This window comes from Alligator sinensis, unplaced genomic scaffold (genome assembly GCF_000455745.1).
Source record: "Alligator sinensis unplaced genomic scaffold, ASM45574v1 scaffold379_1, whole genome shotgun sequence".
In the NCBI taxonomy this organism is placed as follows: domain Eukaryota; kingdom Metazoa; phylum Chordata; order Crocodylia; family Alligatoridae; genus Alligator; species Alligator sinensis.
In genome coordinates, this window is record NW_005842001.1 from 2,380,323 (window position 1) to 2,405,141 (window position 24,819).

Sequence of the window (24,819 nt, forward strand, 5' to 3'; positions counted from 1 at the left end):
AATGACTAGATGATTTCTCATGACACGAGAATATGAGATGTGTCATTCCAGTCATTTGACTCCTCAAATGCTAGGGATGATTTTGGGTTCAAGTCAAAGAACTTGCAGCAGAAACAGGAAACCTTGGCAGTAGACTCTGAGTAAAGCAGCCAGCACTGTTTCAGAACTTCGCCGTTTTCAAGATCTATATAAAAACATCATAGAAAATGGTGATTCTGCTCATCCAGAGGAAAATCCATGTGCCCCCCCCTCCCCGGATTTGTGTGTGGGGTGAGGGCAGATGCGGGCTGTCCACTGTGGGCTTGGGGCTCTCCACCCTGCTGCCTTTGCCTGGAAGCCACGTGCCGGCCATGTGTCCCCTGCCCATCTGGCAGCAGTGGCAGCGGCAAGTTGTGCCTCCTACCGCATGGGTAGGGGATGCACAACCAGCAGGCAGCTCCCGGGTCAAAGGCAGCAGAGTGGAGAGCCCCGAGCCCGCAGCAGGCAGCCTGCATCTACCCTCACCCCACTCAACTGGTTAGAAGCATCGCCGCGGTTAAAAATGGTGGCAGTGGCACTTGAACTAAAGATCATCAAATGTAAATAAATTGCCATCAAATGAGCTTTAGTTCAAGTGCTCCTACTGCTGTTTTTAAGCACGGGGATGCTGATCCCCTGGACGAGCCTCTCCCCGCCCCGGCCCTGGGGTCCCATTCACCCTGACATCTACCTCGGTATTTGCAACATTTTGCTTCCTTCCAAGTTTCATAGCCTGTGAAAATTAAAACAAGTGTCCCAGCAGATGCTGGTGCACACTGGCACACACTTGCAAGGGTCACAGCTGGTGAAAATTAAAACAAGAGTTTTGGCTCTGGCCCCACTCTTGCCACCACTGCTGCTGTGGAGCAGCTGCCCCGCTCCCCTGGGTGGTGCAGCTCTGGTATATATTACTGTTCAGGCAGGAAAGGGAGTTAATGGCTGGTTAATGACCCGTTGTTCTTTACTTCACAGGTGTTAATGATCATCTCCCTTAACTGCCTGAACAATAATATGAGAGCTGCACCACAACACCCCAACCCCACCTCTGCCAAGAGAGTTGTGCCACTTCATCAGTGCCCCCCTGACCAGGGTGCCCTGGGCTGTCATTCATGCTGCCCAGCCCTAAAGCTAGTTCTGGACAAAGCAATCAATCATTTAACTAAAATGGTATTCCATATGCTGTACTTTCAGACAACAGACCATAACCCACTAGGGATGAGTTTGTCCAATTTATTCAGGAAAGAGATTCATTCATATCACATCGTCTGTATATTGCAGTTAGAGGGCAAAGCTGGATTAGTGATGAACTTGTAAAACTATATTACAGAAAGCTGGAAAAAATCAAGGAAAATATATGGATAATAATTCCTGATTGTAGAAATAATAGGGTTACCATATTTTCAGCTTCTAAAAAGGGGACAACTGTGGGGGGGGGAGAGGAAGGGGGTATATGATTATGAGGGGGCAATGATATGCCTGTGCCCTGCCCCCCAGACCATGCTGGTGCCCCTCAGTCCCAACCCACATTCTGCCTATCCCTGCTGATAGCCCTCACTCCTGACTCACAGCCCCCTGGCCCCACCCAGCCATGCTGCCCCCAAAGAACCCTCCTCCCTTCCCTCACCCTGCTACAGTCCCATTGCTGGCAGGCGTGCGCGCGCACACACATGCACACACTTACCTGCCTGCAGCTGCCAGGCCCATGCACAGAGCACATGATGCTTTGCCTCCAGTCACTGTCCCTTGCTGCCCCTAGCCCCAAGCAGCTCCTTGCTGAGGCAGAGCAATATCCCAGACATTTGCTGATATTTAAACAAAACACCCAGATGGGGATGGAGGACCCAAAAAGAGAAGTCCAGGAAGACTAGGATGTATGGTAACCTTAAGAAATAGTAGCCTGGTATGGTGCTTTGTAGGCCCGTGCGAAGCAGCAAGTATTAGCTTCGGATTCGGCCAATGCAGAGGGACAGTGATTTGATTTGGGGATCCAAATCACTGTCCCAATCTGATTCGGCCAAATCAGATCCAAAGATTCAGCACCGCTTTGAACACTTGCCATAAACTAAAGAGGCAGCAGTCTTCACCATGCTGGACACAGCTGCCTCCAGCTGATAAATCTGTTGGGGTGGGGGGGCGAGGGATTGGGGCTGGGACAAGCTGCCCAGCTGGGGCAGAGGGCACGGGACTCAGGGAGAGGGGTGAAGGGGTGTGGGATGTGGGCATGACAGCGCTGGGAGTGGGGCCTATGCCCCCTGCACTTGACCAGCCAGGGTAGGGTGGGTGGGGCATGGGATGCGGGCATGGCTTGCATCCATGCTCTCCAGTTGTCTCCCAATCCCTACATCTTCACTGAAGTGAACCCCAAAGATGAACTTCTGTAGGATCCACCAGTCAGGTGCTGTGAAAAGAGTTCAGCTGCTCTTTATGTGTGTCTGAAATGGGCCCTTTTCAATTCGGGTTCATCCTGAATCGAGGATAGTGATTTGATTCATTGATTCGGATCACTATCCCCAATTCGATTCGGCCAAATCTGAATCTGAATATTTGATGCTGATTCGGAGAATCAGCTATTTGGACATAGACACAGCTGTAAATGTTTTTTCTACGTACCTCAGGTACCAGGAGCGGCTCACGAATGCTGTGATGCTGGGGCAGATGGAGCATCCCACAGGAGCACGGGTGGGCCCCTTGCATGCTTGGCAGTGAACCCAGAAGTGGACCAGAAGTACTGGGCCCAGGAGGCACCAGTTGCCAAGCCAGAGGGGCACCGGGGGTCGCCCCAGTGTGCTCTTTGGCAGACCTGGAGGAAGACCGGAAGTGCTTCTGGTCCACTTCTGAGTCTGCTGTTGAGCATGCTGGGGACCCCCCCCACATTTTTTGGGACACTCCATCTGCCCCAGCATCGCAGCGTTCATGAGCCGCCTGCTACTTAGAGGTACGTAGAAAAAATATTTAAAGCTGTGTCTATGTCCGAATTGCCGTATCTTTCCGAATCTCTCCGAATTGATTTGGAGGGTTCTGATTCGATTTGGAGAGATTAAAGGGTCCTCTGATTCTATTCGGATTCAGAGATTCGGTAGCCAAATCTCTGCCGAATCAAATCGGGGACTGAAGCTTCGCATAGCCCTACTGCCCTTCCATGGAGGGTCACTTAGAGCAGAAGTTGGGCGTATCACCACTGTAAAATAAGTCCATTAGAAACTTGTCACAATCTGTGGGCCTGATTCTTGCAAACATTCACTCCTGGGCAGTGAGCAGTGCTATTTTTTCAGACTGCAATTTTTTCAGTACTGGATCTGGAGGCTCAAGTTGCCCTCAACCTAACTTTCCCATGAAAATAAAGGGGCATTAGGTTTCCATATTCCGAAGACAACATTGAAGTATCTGCTTTGGGAACTTATATAATTGTATGCTTTCTGTTTTAAGTTCTATGCACAAGGAAGCAAAGCTCTCAAGGTGAGCTAAACCTCGTATGCAATTTTAGGAAGAAATACCTGTTAATAATGTATGACTGTAAATTACTTTTTTTTCAGAGAAGTTTGCCTGGAAATTGCCAGGAATTGTAGACTTGAGAGTACCTGAATAATACCAATGACCTAAGGGCATGAATATACTGCACTGCAGCTAGTTTTAAATTACCTTGTTTGGGTACTTGTAGTGTTTTAGTCCCAGCACTAAGGAGCTTAGCAGTGGGTAACTGAGTGAATATTCATTTAGCTTCTCAGGTGGGTTTTGCAGCCTGCATGGTTGGACTGCTACTGGTACCTGGTCTAGGTATGTCTGCAGCATGCTGCAGTCATCATAGCACAGACAGCACAATAATGACTGCTGTGTAGACATCCCCCAAATTATGGCGGAGTTATCTATCTATCTATTTTAGGATTCTGTGTAACACCCACCTTACATAAGCCTTTGTCTGTAACTAAGCAGTTTGACACATCAGGTGGAATATATCTTGCTTAGATTTAGCATTAAAGAATTACCCAAATCCTTAACCATTCAAATAATTATTTCATAATTTAAGAACATTTCAGTCCCATCCTCCTCTCTATCAGTAATAATATAGCTACTTAACAGTCTATACAAGCTGCTGTGCTCTACCAGTGAAATGTATCAATCTATTTAATGAACTGCAAGTTATCATACTTCTCAAGCAGCCTTCTGAAAATAAATGGATTCACAGATTGTAAGGGGCTGGAAGGGACCTTGCAAGATCATCGGGTCCAGCCACCCGGCACTAGGCAGGAAAGACAATTGGGGTCAGATGACCCCAGCAAGGTGACCGTCCAGTCTCCTCTTCAAGATTCCCAGGGTAGGTGATTGCATCACATCTGGAGGGAGCTTATTCCACAGTCTGGACACCCTGACTGTGAAGTTTTTCCTAATGTTGAGTCTGAAATGGTCTTCCAGGAGACCATGGTTTGTAGCCATTACTCCTGGTTTTCACCAAGGGTGCCCTGATGAACAGTTGTTCACTGAGTCTTGATGTACTCCCCTGATGTAACAGTAAGCTGCTACCAAGTCCTCTCTCAGCCTTCTCTTTTTTAGGCTGAAGAGATCCAAGTCCCTCAGGCTTTCCTTGTATGGTTTGCTTTGCAAGTCTCTGATCACATGGGTGGCTCTTATCTGGACTCTCTCAAGCTTTTCCACATCGTTGTTGAAGTGTGGCACCCAGAACTGGATGCAGTACTCCAGCTACAGTCTCACCAATGCCGAGTAAAGTGAAAGAATCACTTCTTTGGTTTTGTTTGAGATGCATTGGTTGATGCATGCCAGAGTACTGTTTGACCTGCTGGCTACAGCGTTGCACTGATGGCTCATGTTCATACTATGGTCTATTATTACCTGTAGGTCCCTTTGTGTCATGGTGCTAGTCAGTTTGGCGCCACTGAGCCTTTAAGTATGTTGGGGATTGTTTTTCCCCAAATGGAGCACTTTACATTTCTCAGTGTTGAACTTCATCTGGTTCTGATCCGCCCAACTTGCCAGGCTGTCTAGGTCTGCCTGTATCTGCAGGCTATTTTCAAGCGTGACCACACTCCCCCATAACTTGGTGTCATCCGCGAACTTGGCCAGTGAGCCCTTCACCTCCACATCCCAATCATTGATAAAGATGTTGAAAAGCACTGAACTAACCATGAACCCCTGAGGGACGCCACTGGCCATTTCTCGCTAGGATGACACAGATCTGTTCATTAGGACTCTCTGGGTCCTACCCTGAAGCCAGCTTCCTACCCACCTAACTGTCGAGCAGTTACGCCCACAGTCCTCCAATTTTCCCATGAGAACATTATGGAATACCAGATCAAAGGCCTTTTGGAAGTCTAGGTATACCATGTCGACCTCCTCTCTCTTATTCAGCTAGCAAGTTACCTGGTTGTAGAAGGAGATGAGACTGGTAATACAAGACCTGCCCGTGATGAAGCCATGCTGGCTGTCATTCAGAATCCTACCTTCTGCAAGTGTGTCGCATATAGACTCGATGAATTTTTCCAGGATTTTCCCTGGGATAGAAGGTAGGCTAATTGGCCTATAGTTGCCTGGGTCCTCTCTCCTCCCCTTCTTGAAGATGGGCAAAACATTGGCCCTCCTCCAGTCTTCAGGGACCTCCCCTCAGCACCACGAGTTTTGGAAGAGTTTTGCCAGATGTCCCATGATGACTTTGGCTAGATCCTTCAGCACTCTTGGATGAAGTTCATCCAGTCCTGATGACTTACAAATGTCTAACTTTTCTAACTGATCACGCACCAGCTCAATGTCAACAGTAGGAAGGCAGTCATTCCCACCATGCCCATTCTGAACCGTATGTAGTATGTAGTATGATTTTCCTCTTAGTCTGGTAAAATACTGAAGCAAAGTAGTCATTCAGGAGTTTAGTTTTCTCCTAAGTGTCAGTAACCAGCTGTCCTGAATTGTTAAGTAATGGCCTCATGCATCGGCAACTGGTAGGAGGATCACGGGGGGGTGGGGGCACGTGCCCCCCAAAGATTGGCCACCACCACCAGCTTTTGCTGTTCACCATGCTGTCACTGCCACCGACTTTTACAGGCGGTCACCACTTGCCACCCCGCCAACACCGGCTTCTGCCGGGGGGTGCCGCCCGCCACATTTCCCTGCCCCCGCTGCTACCAAACTGTGCCCCCCCAGTCTCAGGAGGCACCAGTCACCCATGGCCCTTTGCTTCCATTTGTTTTCCTCCTGTTTGCTACTTACCTAAAGAAGGACTTCTAATTGTCCTTGATTTCTGTTGCTAGTTTAAATTCAGTCGCTGCCTTAGCCTTTCTAATTTGTTCCCTACAAGTGTGGGCCGTTGCTATATATTCCTCCTTGGGGACTGTCCCAAGCTTCCATTGTTTGTATGCCTCTTTCTTCTTCTTCAAGAGGACTATGATATCCCTCTTAAGCCAAGAGGGTTTACCAGCCCTTCTGCTACCTTTCCTCCACATGGGAATGGACTTCTTTTGCGCTTCGAGGATCATGTCCTTGAGGAACGACCACTCTTCATGCACTCCTTTCACCTGGTCCGGCAGTGCTTCTTTTGCTATTACCATGAGCCTATTGAAATTTGCTTTTTTGAAGTCCAAAACTTCAACCCTGCTAGCTGATTTATCTGTCTTGTGACGGAAAGTGAACGTAATGATTTCATGGTTGCTGTCTCCCAGGCCGCCCTCTATATTCAAGTTGCTCAACAGATTGTCTCCTCTGGCCAAGACCAAGTCTAGGAGAGCGTTACCTCTGGTTGGCTCGCACACTTCCTGAGTCAGGTACAGCTTGTGGATACAGGTCAGGAAGCAACGCGACTGATCTGACTTAGCCGAGCGCTCTTCCCAATAGGTGTCTTAGTAATTGAAGTCACCCATGACAACCATGTCCTGTGCATGTGCGGCCTCTGCCAGTTCTCGAGAGAACTCCAGATCGAGCTCCTCCCCTCGGTTTGGTAATCTGTAGTATACACCTACAGTTAGGTCTTCCTCCCCACCCCCCTAGTTTGACCCAGAGGGTTTCGAGCTGCTGTTCTTTGGAGCCGATGTCAGCTTCCAAGGAGGTGCACTGCTCCCTCACATCAAAGCTACACCTCCCCCTTTCTTCCTAACTCGGTCCCTTCTGTGCAGGGTGTATCCCTCTATGGCTACGTTCCAGTCATGTGAGGAGTCCCACCAGGTCTCTGTAATCCCTACTAGATCGTAATGCCCACTGGAGAGCAGGAGGACTAGCTTCTCCTGCTTGTTCCCCATGTTCCTGGCATTAGTGTACAGGCACCTGAGTCCTCCAATGAGGAAAATGCAGTGAAATTAAAGCCATCCTGCATTTATTACCCACCCAAATCTTTAACGCAATTCAGTAGGTTTAGCATCTGCCAGCATATGACCCACAGAGGTAAGAGGAACCTTTCAAGAAAATGCTCAGAGTCCCAGCTGCTAGGAACAGGAGCTAGTTTTGGCAGCAGGCCCAGTGTGGGCTTCTCTGGAGATAAAAAGTACTTTGCTGCTGTCTGCATATCTGCACATCTCTTTCCACTACTCTTCTGTGTATCAGTTACTTGCTTTCATCCATCTAATGAGTTTCCTCCCTGCACAAGGGATCTGAGTGGGATCGGAGAGGGAAAAGAAATCATTCCTTCCCTAATCCAGTGGATTAGCATGGAGCAGTGCATATTATAGCTATAGTCCCTGGCAAGGGTGATTGGTGCCTCCTGAGTCGGCGGCGTGGGAGCACAATTTGTGGGTGGGCTCAGAGGCAGGCCAAAAGCCTCATATTCACTTCTATACTTCTGTGCCATGGTTTAGTGCACCCCCTCACCGGCCAAAAAAATTGCCGTGTCCTGAGCAATGCTGAGTCAGGGCCAATGTAAGGCAGGGCATGTTCCCCCGCTTCCCCAACCCTCCCCATGCCTCCCCTACCAGTCACCTGTGGTCCCTGGGTTTTAGTGGAAGCTGGATCTCCTGTGTTTTTCTGACCTGAATGGTTGTCACTTTAATATTCACAGTAGGTGATCCGTTGTCTACCCCTGCCACTCCAGCCGTGGCCCTACCTGTCCCACTCTTCGGTATTCTAGAGGCACTGCAGAATAGAGTGTGTGTGGGGTGTTTTAGGGACAGTCCCTATATATGGCCCCTTCCTGGTGTGCTTACTCTGTGCATCAAACTAAAACCTCCCTCTGCACCCTGGAGAAGAAAAGCCACTGGCCCAATGAAAGTTCAGCCAACATAAGAGACTTTAAAAATGATCTGAAGTTAATCTGGGATGATTTACAGGTAGGGGTAGCAGATAGGAAAGTCAGGTTGGAAATTTGCAAAGGCATGATCTAAGGTATAGTGGGACCACATTCTTGAGAAAGGCAGGAAGCCCTGCAATATTGTAGTAGGCTCCAGCCAAATCCTCTTAGCTAGTTGTAAGACTACACTTGCCGGTTAGCCATTAATCCTGTGAGAAGTCTCATTGCCTACTTGTGTGAGTAAGTGTTCACAAAGGCAAGGAAGGACTATTAAGATCTGGCTTTTTGTCAGCTGTAGCTTACCTCTTCAAGATGGAAGGGAGGCTGGTCAAGTAGTTTAGGCTGCTGCTGTGGGCTATGGGAGGCCTGGGTTCAAATATCAGTTCTTCCACAAATGTACTGTGGGAACATAGGCTGGTCACAATGAAAGCAGTGGGAATGAGGGGCCTATATACCACTAGGGAGTTGTGCTTCAGTTCTTGGCCTGTCGGAGAGGAATAATAGCACTTAATTCACAAGGGTCTTGTGAGACTAAAGAGTGAGAGATGCTCAAATGCTTTGTAATGAGGACCATGTAAGTAGCTAAGATAGATATATTGACTCCGCTCAAACCCAGTGTTGTTGTTACTTAATCATCCTACTGACACCCGCACAGTCATCTTAGTCATATGTTGATTTAGTACCATATGGATGAGAGAAAAGATCTCACATGCTCTCCTACCAGATTGCCTTCTGCAAGCTGTGGTACTTGTAATTGCCTGAACTGTAGCAGTTTGAATGCAGTGCAAAGCTCTTGTTGCTTATTAAGCTGTTCCCTTGGACATTTGGGGCACCCCTCCTCATAGCTGAAGGCATGTCCTCCTACTTAGGTAACACTGTTGTCCAAGGGATTAGCTGTGCCCCTTTCGTTTTGAGGCTGGTTGGTTTCCTCTGTAGCTATATTGCAGACTATAATCCAACAACCACATGGTGGCATCCAGGTAGTTATGTAATGATGCAAATGTGAGCAATCTGTCTGGAAAAAGAAACAAAAAACTTTTCTCTTTCCAGCCCAAGGGCAGGATAGGAATAAGAAAATTTGCACAAGGATAATTAGCTGACATAAACCTTCAGTGGTGAATACAATTTATTTACCTTCTGTAGATTTCCTGAATAGTTCATTGTGTTTTTAAGACACAGTGCTATGAGTAGAGCAAAGATTGGTATGGAGACACACTTATTTGCCTTAGGGCAAGGAGTATGCCTTGGGTTTCCCTGTACATCTGGTACACCGATAAAAGCTGGTCAAAGTCCAGCCCAAACACTTTTTCTTTAGAATGCTTCCTTTAAAGAGAGGGATATAATATCTTTTCAATGTCTAGTCATGTCAGTTGCTAGATGGAACAGCATATGCATTATAACTATCTTTTAGAGCTGATGGAAAATTGAGCTATTTTTTCCTAGGAGCAAAAATGATGAAAGCAAAAAGTAAAGTTTTGAGTCAGATTTCTCATGGAAAAAAATTAACCTTTTTCTGGCCAACTCTTGAGTCCCTGGGGGATGCAGCAGTGGGGGCTGCACAGTGTGGGGGCCAGACTAGGCACGCCATGGGTTACTGGGCCTCATGCCATGCAGACACTCTCCTACACTGATCTACATGGGCATCCCCCTTTGCTGTACTGGGCATCCCTCCTACTGATTCTTCATGTAGGCATGCAGATGTGATTTCCATCCTCCACACCTACCCTGAGTGTAATTCATGCCCTTGTGCAACCACCCTAGCACCCTCCCATCCACTGCTGCTCCGCGTTGTCCCCCCTCCCCTGCACTGCCATGTGCAGCCTGACTCACCCTTGGCTCCCTGCGCTGTACTGCCCTGCCCTGCCCTTCCCCTGGGGTGAAGGTAGGAAGCAGCGTCTGGAGGAGGGAGGGAGGGAGGGAGGGGAGCCTGGGGGTTCCAGCTGCTCTTGCAGCTGGAGCGATAAGGGAAGTGGCAGCTCAGCAGACAACCCCTTGCAGGCTGCTTGCTTGCTACCAGTGGACAGCCCTGTTCTAATCGGGTCAAACCAGTAGAACCACTTTCCTAGGAAGATTTTCTGTTGTGTATAATTATGGTCTGGATAGCTTTCTAAAAGGTAGGCTGTGGCTCAACCAGAAATTTGGGCTTGATGCAGCAATTAGTAGGCCAACTTCTATGGCCTGTCTCTTACAAGAGGTCAAACTAAATGACCAGAACTGTCACTTTTAACTTTAAAAAAATCTCTGAAAACAGTTGCCAGAGTTTCTCTTCATCTTACCACTAGGTGGTGCTGAGTATTTCTTTCTGCCTTCCTTAGCAGGCCTGCAAGGCAACTCTGCCAGAGAAAGCAGGCAGTTTTCCCCTTCTTTGTGATGTACAGCCTTTTTTTTTCTTCCTGCTTGATGATTATTCTAAACAGTCAAGTCTAATCTACCTACTAGGAACAGTAGTGAATTGACACGGTACATTGGGAAAGTGAAATGTGAGCAGGTAAGAGTGGAAGGGCGGCTGAGAACCCTGTTGGTACAACTGCGTTGCCTACCAGACAGTCCTAAATAGTCGGCTCCACCAGCCCATCGGTTGCTGTGGGAGAGGTCACAGAAAGAATGAGACACTTCTCCTTCCTTCCTCTTTCCTCCCACTCTTTTTTTTAGAGGTCCTCCAGAAAAATGAGGGAAGACAAGATATTCCTTATATGTCCAACGGTAAAATGCAAGCTGGGAAAACCTTTCCAGCAGTTTCATTACAAAAGGATAAGCCTATAAGATTACATGAACTTGACAGCTCCCAGCCCTGAGCTTGTAAGCTGGTCCCTGAACCGCAGCTAATAATAGGAAATACTCAGAACTTGTCCATAACCATCTATTTAAGACTCTCCGAAGTACTTCACAGATTTTAATTGATTAAGCTTCGCAGGGCACGTCTATACATGTCGCTATGGTGACATTGTTACTGTGCCGTTATTTAGTACTTCCAAAAGGAAGTACTAAATCACAGTGCAGTAACAGCCTATACTGTGCCGTACGTGCAGTGCACGGTTATTTTTGGCAGCTACTTGGCCATAGCGGCGCGATATACCAGGGGAGTGTGTTGCTACAGTGAAGTACCTGCTGGTCACGTGTAGATGCCCACAGACATTACGTCTCCGTAGCGTCACATGTAGATGTGCCCGTGACGTCTTCTGGTGTAGCTATTAGTTTGAATGGAAGGCGAGAGGCTAAATGACTTTTCAGGCAGTCAGTGTTGAGAGCTGGATTTAGAGCCCCTTCCTCGCACTGTTACTCATCATGTTTATTTCATTAGTACCCAGCTGCTTCATTTAATTTGAAGTTCATTTCGGTAAGCGCTATCTCTACTAGGAGTATTAAGAGACTACACCCAAAACTTTCTCTTGCACACACTGACCAGAGACAGCACTGCCTCCAGTCAAAGGAAGAGGTGATGGTTTACTCCTTAGGCATACTGTGTACAGTGCACAAGAGGCCTTAAAAACCATGTGTAACGTTCAAGGTATCTTTCTTTCTCAAATATACAAGTGTGAGGCCTGCTGATGAAGCATTTGTCAATAGAAAATCTAGAAAAGAAGGAAACAAATTGCTCAGCCACAGCCAAGGAACTTACTGATATTTATACTTTGCATTTACAGAATACAGCAACTTGGATCCCTATTGTCAGAACCTCAAACAGCTTTACATGAACTAAACGAAGTTCACGCTTTGTGACTTAGGTGAGTGTTAATATACTTCTTTCACAGATATGGAAAAGCATGTAGACCTTAAGGATCTGCCAAACATCACAGACTATCAGGAGCACAACTTCTGATCTCTGCCCTGTTCTCTAGCTTTAGCCAGCACTACTTTTTCATAATACCTCAAGATATGATGAAGGACAGCTGCCAAGTATTCATCTGTTGGGTTATATCTGAAATAAGGGATGTTATGGTAAAGGTAACAAACCTCTAGTGGGTGCAGGCACCACTTTTTGGCTCTTTAGAGGAGGGACTGGGAATTGTGAGCCTAGAATATTCTGCTGCTTGATTGGGCTGTCAGCAATGCCAAAATATTCATTGGAAAAATGTTACCTGTTGTTGCTGATCCTGCAGTAATCATACTGTCTGCCAGAATAAACTTAACTTAGTACGGGAAGAAGACAAATACACATTAACTGAGCTAAGGCTCATGAGCTGGAAAGGATTTGTTGCAACACTCTTGGAGACTTATCATTTTTTAATTTAACTCTTAGATAAAGGAAGAAGCAAGTAGGCTGTGGTGCTGGATGGTACAGGAAATTGGTCCTGGGACAGAGCGAACCTTAAATCTTTGTTTTTCACTGGTCGTTGCACAGGAGAACAAAGTAAAGGGCGGGTGAATGAACTGTGAGGCAGGAGTGCCCACACATCATGCTGTCCTTCTGGGGCTGGCAACATGGGCAGTACTTTGAAAAGGGGGGTGCAGATGGTGAGGTGCATCATCACATACAGAACAACACACATTTTTCTCCAATTAAAAATAAACTAGAAGCGTCATTAATATACTAGGGGCCAGGGGCTGTATTATTCAGTTTAAGATTGAAGCAAAAAACAAATATAACTTCATTGGAATGAGTTAAAAACAAGCTTCAGGGCTGTGAAATAGGAGCTGCATTCCCAGGATCAGCTAACAGACCCCAGAATTGCAGAACGAAGGATCTCATCAAGAGCATTAAAAAGAAGAGAGGGTCACTGACACCTGTGGGGTGCAGAGTTTAGAAGGGATCAGGTAGGTTATAATGAGCCATGAGATGTTCTGGTTGCTTGCCGCAGCTTTTATTTCTAAGGGCATCACTGCTCTGATCAGCCACATGAGACCAAGTCAGCGTTCTGGCCGAGTGGAGCAGTGATTCCCTTTTGAAGTAAAAGCCACAGCAAGCAAAGCTCTTCCTTAATTTGGTAACCCACTGCCACCCCTAAATGAAAAATCCAGGATCCACTGTATAATTTAGCTTCCCTCCCCCAACCTGCACCCTACCTGTACCTTATGATGGAGATGGGAGGTGGCATTCTGAATAGTCGTACTTCTCTTCTGTGGAGTTCTGCCATGTGTCTAGAGGTTTGTCCCTCTTCTTGATAGGAGTATCTATGCCTTTGAGCTCCTATCTGCATATGCGTCAAGAATCAGATTTGCTGAACCTCTTTAAATCACAGCGTTCAGTGGATATGGGCTACCTCAGTGTAAAACCACTTGGGCTGAAAAATGTGAACGGAAACAAGCCCAGGCAGGACTTAGTGTTTAAGCCCAGTTAGGAGATCCAGTACGGGCTTTTAAACTTGATTCTAGACTATAATCCCCGTACACATGGGCTAGACCAGTGGCTCTCAACCTTTTCAGAGATTTTGCCCTCCGCCACTTCTTTAGATGTGGCCACACTTCCAGTAAGACTGCCTGCATGCCTGTGCACAGCCAGCCCAGGAAGGGCTGTGGCATGTGCCCATGTTCCCACTGCATTAGGTCTCTCTGATAACCCTGACACAGACAGAGCTAGCTCAGGCTCTAGCCCAGTGGTCTCCAACCTTTTAAGTAGATCACCCATTGGCCATGTGTAGGGGGTGCATGTGGGTGCGCGTGCACCCCCGGAGCGTGGCAGTGCCCCCCCTGTAAAAAGGCACCACTGACATTGTCAGCGCCTGCAGGTGGTCCGCAATTGCTGCTGGCCGACACTGCCGGTGGTGTCTGCGGGTGGTCGTCGACTAATAGCGCTCACTGCGCCCCCGCCCCCCTGCCCAGCTGCTGACAGTGCTACGGCTGCCTGCGGCAGCTCCCAACTTACCTTCACCACGTTCCTGCCGCTGGCAGTGTTGTCGCCGCCTGCGGGAGCTCACTGTGCCTCCCCGCCTCCGGGGGCACACGTCGTTCATGAGATAAATGTAAGGTACTCCACCTGGGAAGGAGGAACCCCCAGCACACCTATAGGGTGGGGAGTGTCCTTCTCAGCAGCTCGGAGGCAGAGAGGGATCTTGGAGTCATAATTGACTCCAAGATGAACATGAGCCGGCAGTGTAACAGGGCCATCAACAAGGCCAATCGCACCTTGTCGTGCATTAGCAGGTGCATGACTAATAGAGCAAAGGAGGTGATGCTCCCCCTCTATGCGGCGCTGGTCAGGCCGCAGTTGGAGTACTGTGTCCAGTTTTGGGTGCCGTACTTCAAGGGGGACGCGGAGAATCTGGAGAGGGTAGAGAGGAGGGCCACTCGCATGGTTAGTGGCCTTCGTGATAGACCCTACGGGGGGAGGTCGAGAGAGCTGAATCTCTTCAGCCTTCACAAGGGACAGCTGAGGGGAGATCTTGTGGCCGCCTATAAATTTATTAGGGGAGGTCAGCGGGGAATAGGGGAAGTGCTGTTTACTAAGGCGCCCCAGGGAGTGACTAGGAATAACGGGTGTAAACTAGTTGAGAGTGGATTTAGGTTAGATATTAGGAAGAAATTTTTCACAGTAAGGGTGGCCAGGATCTGGAATGGGCTTCCAAGAGAGGTGGTGCTATCACCTAGCTTGGAGGTCTTCAAGAGGAGGCTGGATAGTCACCTGGCCCCATTCAACTTACCCCTGCTTTTGCCTCTGTGGCACTGTCCGTCACTGGGGGCCACGATCTGGCCCCCGCCCCTTCACTCCCCCAGGGACTGACCTGCTGGTCTGGGGCACGTGGGCACTCAGCCCCCAACCCTAGCCTCGGATCAACTCCAAGAGGCTCCGACTTCTACTGGTGGATCGAGATCCACTGGTTGGTGACCACTGCTCTAGCTCTTCCTGGTCTGCCTCCCCCTTGCTTCTCCTGGAAATAGGCAGGGGTGAACTGTGGGGAGGAGCATGAGGGGGGCCAGACCAGGAGGGGCTACAGCCCAATCCAGCCTTGTCTGCTGTATCAGAGAGGCCTAATGTTACTTGGCCGCCTAAATTGTAGCACCCCAAAGGGGGTCCTTGTGGCACCCTAGATACGAACCACTGGGCTAGTTAAAAAATGTTTAAAGCATGTTAGATAAGACTTGCTTTAAACCAGTTCAGCTAATGTAGTTTGAGTCCTGCTGAGCTTATGTTGGTAATTAAAACATTGCCTAAAGGCCAGGCCCTACTGTAATCTCATTTACTCTAGTGAAGTAAGTGGCGTTTTGCTAAATTTACATCGGTAGACCAGAAACAGAATTTGCCCTCTGGTTGGTAGTGATTAAGGTTGGCTTTTTATCTACTTTGTAATTCAGTTCAAGAAGTGTCTTGTCCTAAAACTCAGAACCCCTCTCTATGCTGAAATCTTGAGAGAGGCAGTCATGAAGACTGAATTGTAGTATCCACTATCTTAGGTTTATTTTTACATGGAAAAAATTCAGACCCTTACCTTTTTGTCAGTGGAGCTGCAATGCTGGATACTTCATTACTATAATTAGGCTTCAGGCATTTTTACCAAGATGTCAGTTCAGAACGGCCATAAGCATTAATACTTGCTGTCGCTTTCTCTCTCTCTCTCTCGCAAAAGAATTTGCTGCTCTTCGTATTAAAAAGGGCTTTGGTAATATGCATTAGAAATTAAAAAAAAGACAGCATTAGGAGACCTGAAGACCCTACATTTGACCATAATTATTAGCTTGTCTTATGCTAAGAATAATATCAAATATATTTAATTCACAGTTCAGTTGCAGCAACTTTCTCTCTGTTCCTTCATCCAAATATAATTCTTTCTGGACTGTAGCAGAAAGAAAATTGTCTTCTTTTTAAAATATGTGTAGCTTTTATATGAGAAGAGTATAGAAGGAGGGAAAGGTCACTCTGTAAGGCCCAAATTCTGCTCCAGTACGTTCAGTAAATCAGTGTGAATACGTATATTTATACTGGTGTAAAGTTGGAATAACTAAGAGCAGAATGTCTCTCTAATGTTTGTTACACTGTAATAACTCGGATACTGTACAAAATAAAGATGTAGCAGGAATCATTAGCTCAGTCTGTGCCTGTGAGGTTTTTTCCCGCGGCATCCTGCCCTTCCTCCCGCCCCCCTTTGTGTGTTTCTTAATATTCAGTTTAACATATGGGAGTGGTTTTCACTTCATTAGTGATTCTTATAGGCTGAAGTGCCTTGTGGGTTGGGTCTCTCCTCATCTTGCCTTTAGGGAGTCAGCCTGAATACTTGAACTGAAGCACTTAGGAAGACACAGCTTTTGTCTGTGCAGATTTCCTCTGTGGTTATTTTTTTAGTAACACAGTCCTGGATAATCACTTCATAGGAGAGGAGATTTTTCATTTAAACGGCACCATGAGGCACCTACGTGCACAGGGGCATAAGGTCAGTAAAGAAAGACTGGAAGTTTTTCACTTCTTGCCATGCGTCATTTTGTTTCACTGTGTTTTTCAAGCTAACATGGAGCAGCTGATTAAAAAAACTGTTTAAGATCATTGTGTTCTGTCTGTTTGGGGAGAGGCAGTTAATTTTAAGCCCTTTTCAGAAGAGAAATAAAAGGGAACTTAAGCATCTGGCATTGCTTTTCAAATGAATGTGTTGCTTGAACGTTGTATTTTTTGGCTGTTTGGAGGCTGGAAGCCAAGTTCATTGCTCTTACAAAGGTACTACATTTACTTGTAAGACTCACAGCCCATTCTCAAAATTACTTTGTAGACTTTAGGTATCCAGGTTGTAGCCATATTGGCCTAGAGGAAAAAGCAATCAGGGCTCATAGTAGAGACAATATCTTTTCTTAGACCAACAAGATTTTTGCACAAAAAAAAAATTTTTAATTGCAAGCTTTGGTCACATTTGTCTTGTTCCTGAAAGCTTGCAATTAAAGATTTTTTTTTTTTTTTTTTGCAAAAATCGTGTTGGCCTAATAAAAGATACCATCTCTACTACAGGCCCTGATTGTTTTGTAAGCTTTAACACTTCAAATACCTTGCCGAGCACACCGAAAAGAAACGGCTACTTAGCATTTTGGATGTCTGAAAATTTGTAAACTCTTGGTAGTTTCTCACTAGTCTGTTGTGAATGTCAGTAGCTTCTGTCTGTTTTCTGTGCACTGAAGGATGTGTGCGCTGCACTGTGGCTGGCATACTTTACAACCAGGAGCAGTGAAAGAGTCAGGGGAGCCTTCTTTCTTTTGACAGCTGCCACCTCGGAGCATTCAGTCAATTGGGAATTCTCCGCGTGCCTTTGAAGAACCAGTTCTGCTGGAGGAAACGCAGTAGGATTGCTCAGAATGAGAGGTTTCTTTACCTGGTTGTACTGCTTTCCTTTTGCTCACTGTGAGCTTAAAGCACTCTCTTCTCAAAATTGAAGTCTGAGCTTTGAAGGCATTGAATGCTAAATTATGAGGCATAAATACTGGTCAAATTCAGGCCTGATACAAGCTAATTCATTTCCACTGAGTTTAAGGGAGTTGCACCTTTTTCTCTGCAGGCTGATATTTTTTTTTCGGCTTACTGTATATGACAAGCATACATGTATTATGCATTAGCATCTACATAGTGTTTTAACTGTGCCTGTACAATCCCGCTGAAGCAATTAGGGTGAAATGCCTACAACGGTGGGGAGAGTTATGTCCTTTCTATGGCACTATAATCTGGTAAAACAGATAGCCCTGCCCCCTCCCTGTTAAGCTAACCCAGATGTTAGTTTTGATGAATACAAATAACAATGGAGCCTATTAGCATAAACCAAATCCATTTGCCAGTGATATTTATTTTTAATGAGCTACTTGTATAAGAGGGAAAGCACTTATTCTCCAAGGTTTGGAAACTTGATGGGATGAGATTTTCACAGCTCCCTAGGGAAGTTAGGTATCCAACCTCCATGAAGTTTGTCTTCCCAGCAAAGCTAACCCTGGTAATTAGTGCAGAGGTCTGAACACCCAAGTTAGCCAAGGCCACCTGCAAGCATTCCCCCAGCCGAGTCCTTCCTGCACAGCTGAGTTTTCCTATTTCTGTACTGGTCTGTGTGTATCTGGGGACAAATCCCAGTGTTCGCTGCTCTAGGCATCCTTCCCCCTATCAGTTGCTTCACGTGTCTGTTCTTTGGGGTGCTTGCGGGAAAGGGTATAAAGGGTATTGGTGGACTGTTAGCACTTAAATGATTTTGTTTGTATTATTGTAGCAAAGTAGATAGCTTCCAGCTCATGCTAAAGCAGAAACTTCTCTAACCCACACCTCTTCCTGGAAAGGCAAGCTCAGACTCAAAACAGTTTCCAGATTTGGATCACAGGTTTTCTAATGTGGACAGATAGGGGGTTAGAAGAAAAACCCTGTAAGAGGCTTAACTGTGTAGTGAGGACATACCCTAGGAGTCCAAGATAGATGTACAATTCACCAGAAAAGACTTGATTCCAAACCTACTGAATCTAGCAATAGCTAGACATTAATATAAACCTAAGGAAGAACAGCATTTTTTTTAAATGGGGTAGGGCTCTTTAAGTTCTTCTCATGCCATTTAAAAATTAGGTGTTATTCCTTTAAGAATCTGCTATCTGATTTAAACAAGATCCATATTTTAAAAGCCCATGTTTCAGGACCATTGGAAATCTGTAATGTGTCTCTGCTAATGTTGCTAGAAAAAATGTAGGTAAATTGAGCTTTACTGTGCCAGAAGCTCCAGAAATGAACTTCTCCCATTTAAGTTACCACCTGCACTGTAAGAAGTTGAGTTAAATCTGTTGCATCCTTAGAGATGGAGCCAGCAATTTGTTGTGATCACAATTTTGATCTTTTAAGATCTGCTAAGAATGTTTCTGTCTATAAAATACTGTTGTAGCAACTCTGCGTTACTCATTTCTCATGAAACGATTCATTCTTTCGTGTAGCAGAATAGATCATATGACAAAACTGTAAAATGTTGCTAGCTCTCAGTTAAAAAAAATCAAAGGACCATATACGTCACTGATTTTATGAAGGTTTTGATTCTTTGAGTGTGTTCACATTATGGAAAATAACCCAGTGTATCACAGTGGCTTTGCTTTCCCCAACCAGTGTTTTTATACATAATTTCACAGGCAAACTGTGCAACCAGGTACAGTTTTGCATCTTCTTTGTTGTAAGCTGAAGACACATTTTTTTTCTTCCTACAGATGTTGGTCTGATTGCTGGTTGGCGTGAATTTAGTTAGTCTTGGTAGAAACTTGGAAGCATGAATTAGCAATGTGTTGGTATTGCCACAGATTTTTTTATCTTGGATTTTATTTAAAGCAGTTTTTAATACTCATGCAAGTTTCTTCAGTGCATCTTCCCTAAAAGAAGAGTTGAGTTGGATTCTAGAAGACACGTCTTTCCAAACAAATCCCCAAAACATTGCAACAGGCTTGACAAGTTATGTTGTTAAAGTTCTCTTACGTCACTCCTCAACTGCCGACCAGGTGTGGTTTTTACATCAGAATAGCTGTTCCTGTATAAGATTGCACCTTTTGTTGCATAGCCTCAGAACAGGACTAAATGTAAATGTGTTGGTCCTAAATTGAGAGGCTTTTGTCTACTAAACAAAACTGTTTGTTTGATTTCCTCTGGGTGTGTTTCCTGCACTGTCTAATTTTTGCACCTGACTGTTAATGATTCCTTATAGCTCCTCTTTATTCCTTCACTCTAAGAATGGTTCATATTTTTTTTTCCTTGAAACTGAATAATATTCCCTTCTTTTTCACGTAGCTCTCCTGCAAAGTGGAAACTCCCTGCAAATGACTCATTCCTTGGGCACCAGCAGCCTTCTCATTTGTGGTCTAGAGATGCTCAGTTTGGTTAGGTTTTTACGAGGCCCTATTGATCAGGTTTTATTTTTGTGAGACTGAAAGCAGCTTCAGACCTGGTTTGGTTTTTACTTGTTGCATCTTTTTACTGCTGTTCTGAACTCTGGTTTCATTAATATAAGCAGATGCCACCATATGTGTACCTTCAATACATGAAAGCAGTAAGTCACAATGTCAGTCTACTAAGTAGCTGCTACTGGGCTAAGACGGTTTTGTTTGTGGCGGGGAAGGCAGTATACAGAATTGTGAATGGAAAGGAAGATGATCTCTCCAAGAAACTCAGAGATGGGTCCTTCTTTTAGGCCCTAGTCTCATTTTTTCTTAACTTTCCCTTTCCCACTTAAATAGACCCTTGGCCTAGGTTGTCCTAGCCTCGTCCAGAGACCTTGGGGGTACACTGCATTTGTAACTAGACCCCTTAGCTTATCCTGCAGGGAATGGGGAGAAAACCCAATAGCACAATTGAGTTCAAACCCTGTGAGGGACTTTGTGGCATTTCTGTCTGCCCTTCTTGAACATTTTCCTACAGGAAGGCTTAATTGGTTCACTGTTTTCATTTTGACAAACTTACATCAAGATGAGCAAGGCTTTGCCCAAGAAAGAACTGAGTAGGTTTGGTCTGATAGTTATTATTCCTATGGATGCTATACTCTGCGAGGGACAGAAGAAGGCACATTTGGGCCCCAGAAAGCATATGCAGTCAAAGAGGGTTTTGAGTAATGCTACCGTTTCTCCTCTTCATTTGTCTAGAGCATTCTCCAGGCCTCTTTCTTGTTTTCAGTCATGCTCTCTGCTGTCACTGCACCGAGTAGGGAAGCAGCCAGCAAGGGGAACGGTAAGTGGGAGGAAGAGGCGGTGGCAAACACATTTCTCTCCTCCTTCCCTCTGCTTTGTCTCTTCTTTGCTGAAGGTGGTGAAGCAACACCACCCATGAGTAATATATAAATAAATTTTGACTTTGTATTACCAGGCAAATCTCTTTGCACAGTGACAGGCGCCTGTCCAAGGTGTTAGTATTGTCAGGTATTGCCCCAGCAGTTTAAAAATGATAGGTTAAGCTTGTAAAACTTATAGATTAACCTAATGATCATGAGTGTTAATAAGAAAGGACGCGGGGAGGGTTGAACCATTCTTGTCTCTCTCCTGTTATTTGAATGTTTAGGTGTGTTCAGGGGTTTAGGTGTGTTCAAGCTTTTCTCTGCCGCTAGAAACACTTTATGGAGAAGGAGTCTTGCCTTATCACATGGCTCCAGGAACTGGGGGTTTAAAATAACACCATCAGTTACAAGACTTTTATATAAAATCATAAGATCTGGCAACATTAGAGCTGAATGCAGTATCAGGTTGTTTTCCAAGATGTTCCATGTGGCCTCGGTATCGTGTAAGTCAGATCTGGCGTGGACATTTCACACATCCCTCGTACATGCTGTCTACATTTTGTCATGGCATTAGGTGTTTTCTCCATCATTAAAGTAGATAAACAGTATAAACTGAGGATTATATAATAGAAGCCCAAACTTGTTTTTCATTTGTCAGACAACTCGCCCACTCTCGTGTTATTCAGAAGTGCTCTAATCTCTGAGGAAACCATCTGTCTAAATAGGAGTGGAAAGAAGTGTTTTTTGTGCATGCGGTTATGTTTAGGGGCCGTGGGGGAACAGAAAGCCCCTAAACAATCTGTGAACAGGCAAGTCTGTGCTATATTATCTCTACATTTCCCTAAGGGAAGAGCAAAGTAGAGCCTGTCAGAGCCTATTAGAACAAGGACATGTACAAATTACTCTACCTTCTGTGTGGACAAAGGCAGTGAGGGAGCACTGCCACTCGTCCCCTTCCCTGCCAGCCCTCAAACATTTTGCTGGAGATGGGACAAATCAATTAAATTATACAAGGCTAACATTAAAACCCTTATTACAGTAGAAACTAGGGACCTCATGCTAGGCCCTGTACTAACATAGAATAGGGATATGTCCTCACCGACCAAAAGTATGGTTTTTATACCTTCCGTGAGCTATCTCAAGATGCATAAATGGAGCTATTTTCATCAGTGGAATAGTGGCATTGGTACAGTACCTAAATATGATGTTTCTAAATCTGATATTTGGTATCTGACATTTACTGGAAATGTTTTTCCAGGATTGTGCAATGTTAGCACTCGAATAGCCTCACCTAGTTTCAAATTCTTGGAGAATAATTCACACCTTTTTGATTTTGGTCAGATGACTGTTTTCCTGCAAGGTTTTTCCCGCTTTATTCCCTTGAGATAGCTTTGTGTTGTAAAGTCCCAGTCCAAGCCTAGCTGGCTTTTATCTTAATGTGGTTAGTCAAGGTGAACTTCAGGTGGAAGGCATATTGTTGTCCTTCACTAGCTACATCAAGGTAGAAACCGCGTGTGCCTTATTTCTAGTAGGATTTTATAGTCATGTCCATCAGACACCACACCTTTTTTTTGGAGAGGAGGTATAACCATCAACTAAGAGATGGTTCCTGCCCTGAACAAATCGGAGTATCCTTAGTCAAAATGCACAGCATCTCTGAGTACAGACTCATATATTTGAAGCTGTTTCAAACGGGGAATGTTTTAGAAGGGTAGGCGCTAGTACGGTCTAATTGTGTGGACAAACAGGGAGTGATACAGATGTAGCAAAACCATGCCGTGTCTTAACGCTGGATGAAGCTGTGTTATCTTTATCTTTCATCTGAGCTTTCTCTTGTCGACATCTAAACAGGTTCCAAAAACACACGCAAGCCACTTCGAGCAACAGGTTCCCATTGCCGGAAAACTTTGCATTTCGGCCACCCAGAAGATGCACCCTAATTTCAAGGCAGCTTCCACTACAGATGCATTCCCTTTGCCATATATCCCCCTCTCCTTGTGTCAGGCAAGGTTTTCAGTTATCTCCTCATGCACTAGCCCTGTTAGTTTACATTCATAGAGTTTATTTATTTTCTATAAAAAGCAAGGATCCTCTTTATTCCAACAGCTGGACTGCCACTGTACTGGACACATACTTGCACTGTGTTTACAGTGGCGAATATCCTTTGACATTAGTGGAATTATTCCAATTCCTATCAGCGTCAGTATGATGAGAATCAGTTTCTTGACTGAGTAGCTTCACATCTTAACATACAAATCCTTGCTGTTCACTGTGTTTTCATTTGCATTGGTGAGAATCCAATGTTGCTTAATCAGAATATCAGTGTGTGGCACCCATTTCACACTTCCTATGCAGTGGTATAAATGAGGACTTGAGGCACTGAACAACAGATCATGAGGCTCCCTTGTATTTACAAGGTGAGCTTTATGGATTTCCACCATTACTGCTTCTCTCTCTAAATCAGGGGTGGGCAAAATATGTCCCATAGGCCAGATCTGGCCCACCAAGTGATCCCATCCACCCGTGGTGGGTCCCTCAGTCCAGCCCTGCCCAGGTGTGGGGGGCAGCCTGGGCCATGGCACGTGCAACTGGTCCCGTTGCCCCAAGTGTGAAGGTGCCACCTGGTGCAGAGTGCAGCCTGTCCTATCCCTATGAGTGACTCTTCCGCACACCAGGAGCTTTAGTCCACGGGGCCAGGCAGCATGGGGGAAGCGTGGCAGCTGGACTTGGCTTCCCAGCAGCCTCTGGGGCAGCGGCTCCTCCCAGCTGCCACTGCCAGTGTCTCTGCTGCTGCCGGACCCAGCCCCGCTGCCCAGGCACCCTGGCCTAGCTGCCCCACACTCACTGCAGGGGGGCACCAGACGGAGTGGGCACGAGGGCAGGGTCTCTATGGAGACTGGCCTGGGACCCCCGCAGGCATGGCATGCTCAGCTGGGCGGATGGGCTGAGGCTGCAGGCAGGCAGGGTGTCACATTTGGAAGCAGGACAGGTGGATGGGGCCAGGTTCGCAGGGTGGTGACAGCATGGGACTGGGGCCCAGGACAGAGCTGTGATCTGTTCCCTGCATGTGGTGGATGGTGTGAAAAGCCATGACGAGGGCCAAGGCTGGGTCATAACCCGTCGCCCCCACAGCCCTCCACAACTCACTAAAACTCCTTAAGTTACCCTCCAGCCCAAATAATCCCACCCCCCCGCAATGGCTGTGCATACAGGGGATGTAGGAGACGATCTGTCCAGCAGGATCCAGATCACATCTCAAACCAGCATTACAGCGTGAAGGAACAGAAGTCACCATCCGTTTAGAAATAAGCTCTGTGGCATTCTTTGTCCGAACATGTGCAGGTGGATGATTCACTTTGTATGCACTTTTTCTCACAGTGTTTTCATGTAGTTGCTTGACTTGAAAACCTTGCTCGTGCTTTTAAGTTATGGGCTGTGTTGTCAGGCTGTGTACACATTTATATTTCTCGATGCTCTCAGTGAGAGGTGTTACTACCGTGCCAAGAGTAAAACACTCCTTAGAACTGTTTCCAGGTATTTCTCCAAGGTCTATGAAACAAAACCACTGCTGACTATTAGTCTTAAGGTGCAGACAGAAGTGCAGCTCCCCAGTCTGACTCATGGTGCTTCACAGAAACTGCCATGAGCCAGATCGATCCTCCTAACCCAACAGACATTAGCTGCTGGGTCGGGAGAATGGGAGATCGAACTCAATTTGGAGCCAATCCAGGGAGAGAGGCTGTGTCTCTAGCCTTTTCCCCTACCCCGGCCCTCCTCTCCCAGCCCCAGTGCTGTCTCAGGATGGGAGCGGGAAAAGACAGGGGAGGGAGGTCTGTTCTGGGGTTTCCCCAGCCTGTGCTGGAGTTGGGGGGCAAGTGGATTGGAGCCCCCCCCACCCTAGTGGTGCTGCAGTACACCCATCCCACCCTCTAGTGCTGGGCATGCCCCAGAACGAGCTCCCTCCACGCTCTT

The 24,819-nt window shown here is 46.2% G+C and overlaps 1 protein-coding gene across 10 annotated transcripts in view; it reads left to right on the forward strand.

Moving 5' to 3' along the window:
* The window catches only part of PLD1 (phospholipase D1), a 144,769-nt gene that overhangs the window by 15,213 nt on the left and 104,737 nt on the right, over positions 1 to 24,819 (forward strand). For 9 of the 10 annotated variants that reach the window (XM_025201770.1, XM_025201774.1, XM_025201773.1 and 6 more), the window contains exon 1: positions 16,369 to 16,536. The gene's annotated coding sequence lies outside the window, so the exon portion shown is untranslated. Of the gene's footprint in view, positions 1 to 11,877; positions 11,959 to 16,368; positions 16,537 to 24,819 lie in introns of those variants that run through there. The other variant, XM_025201771.1, reaches the window with a different exon arrangement.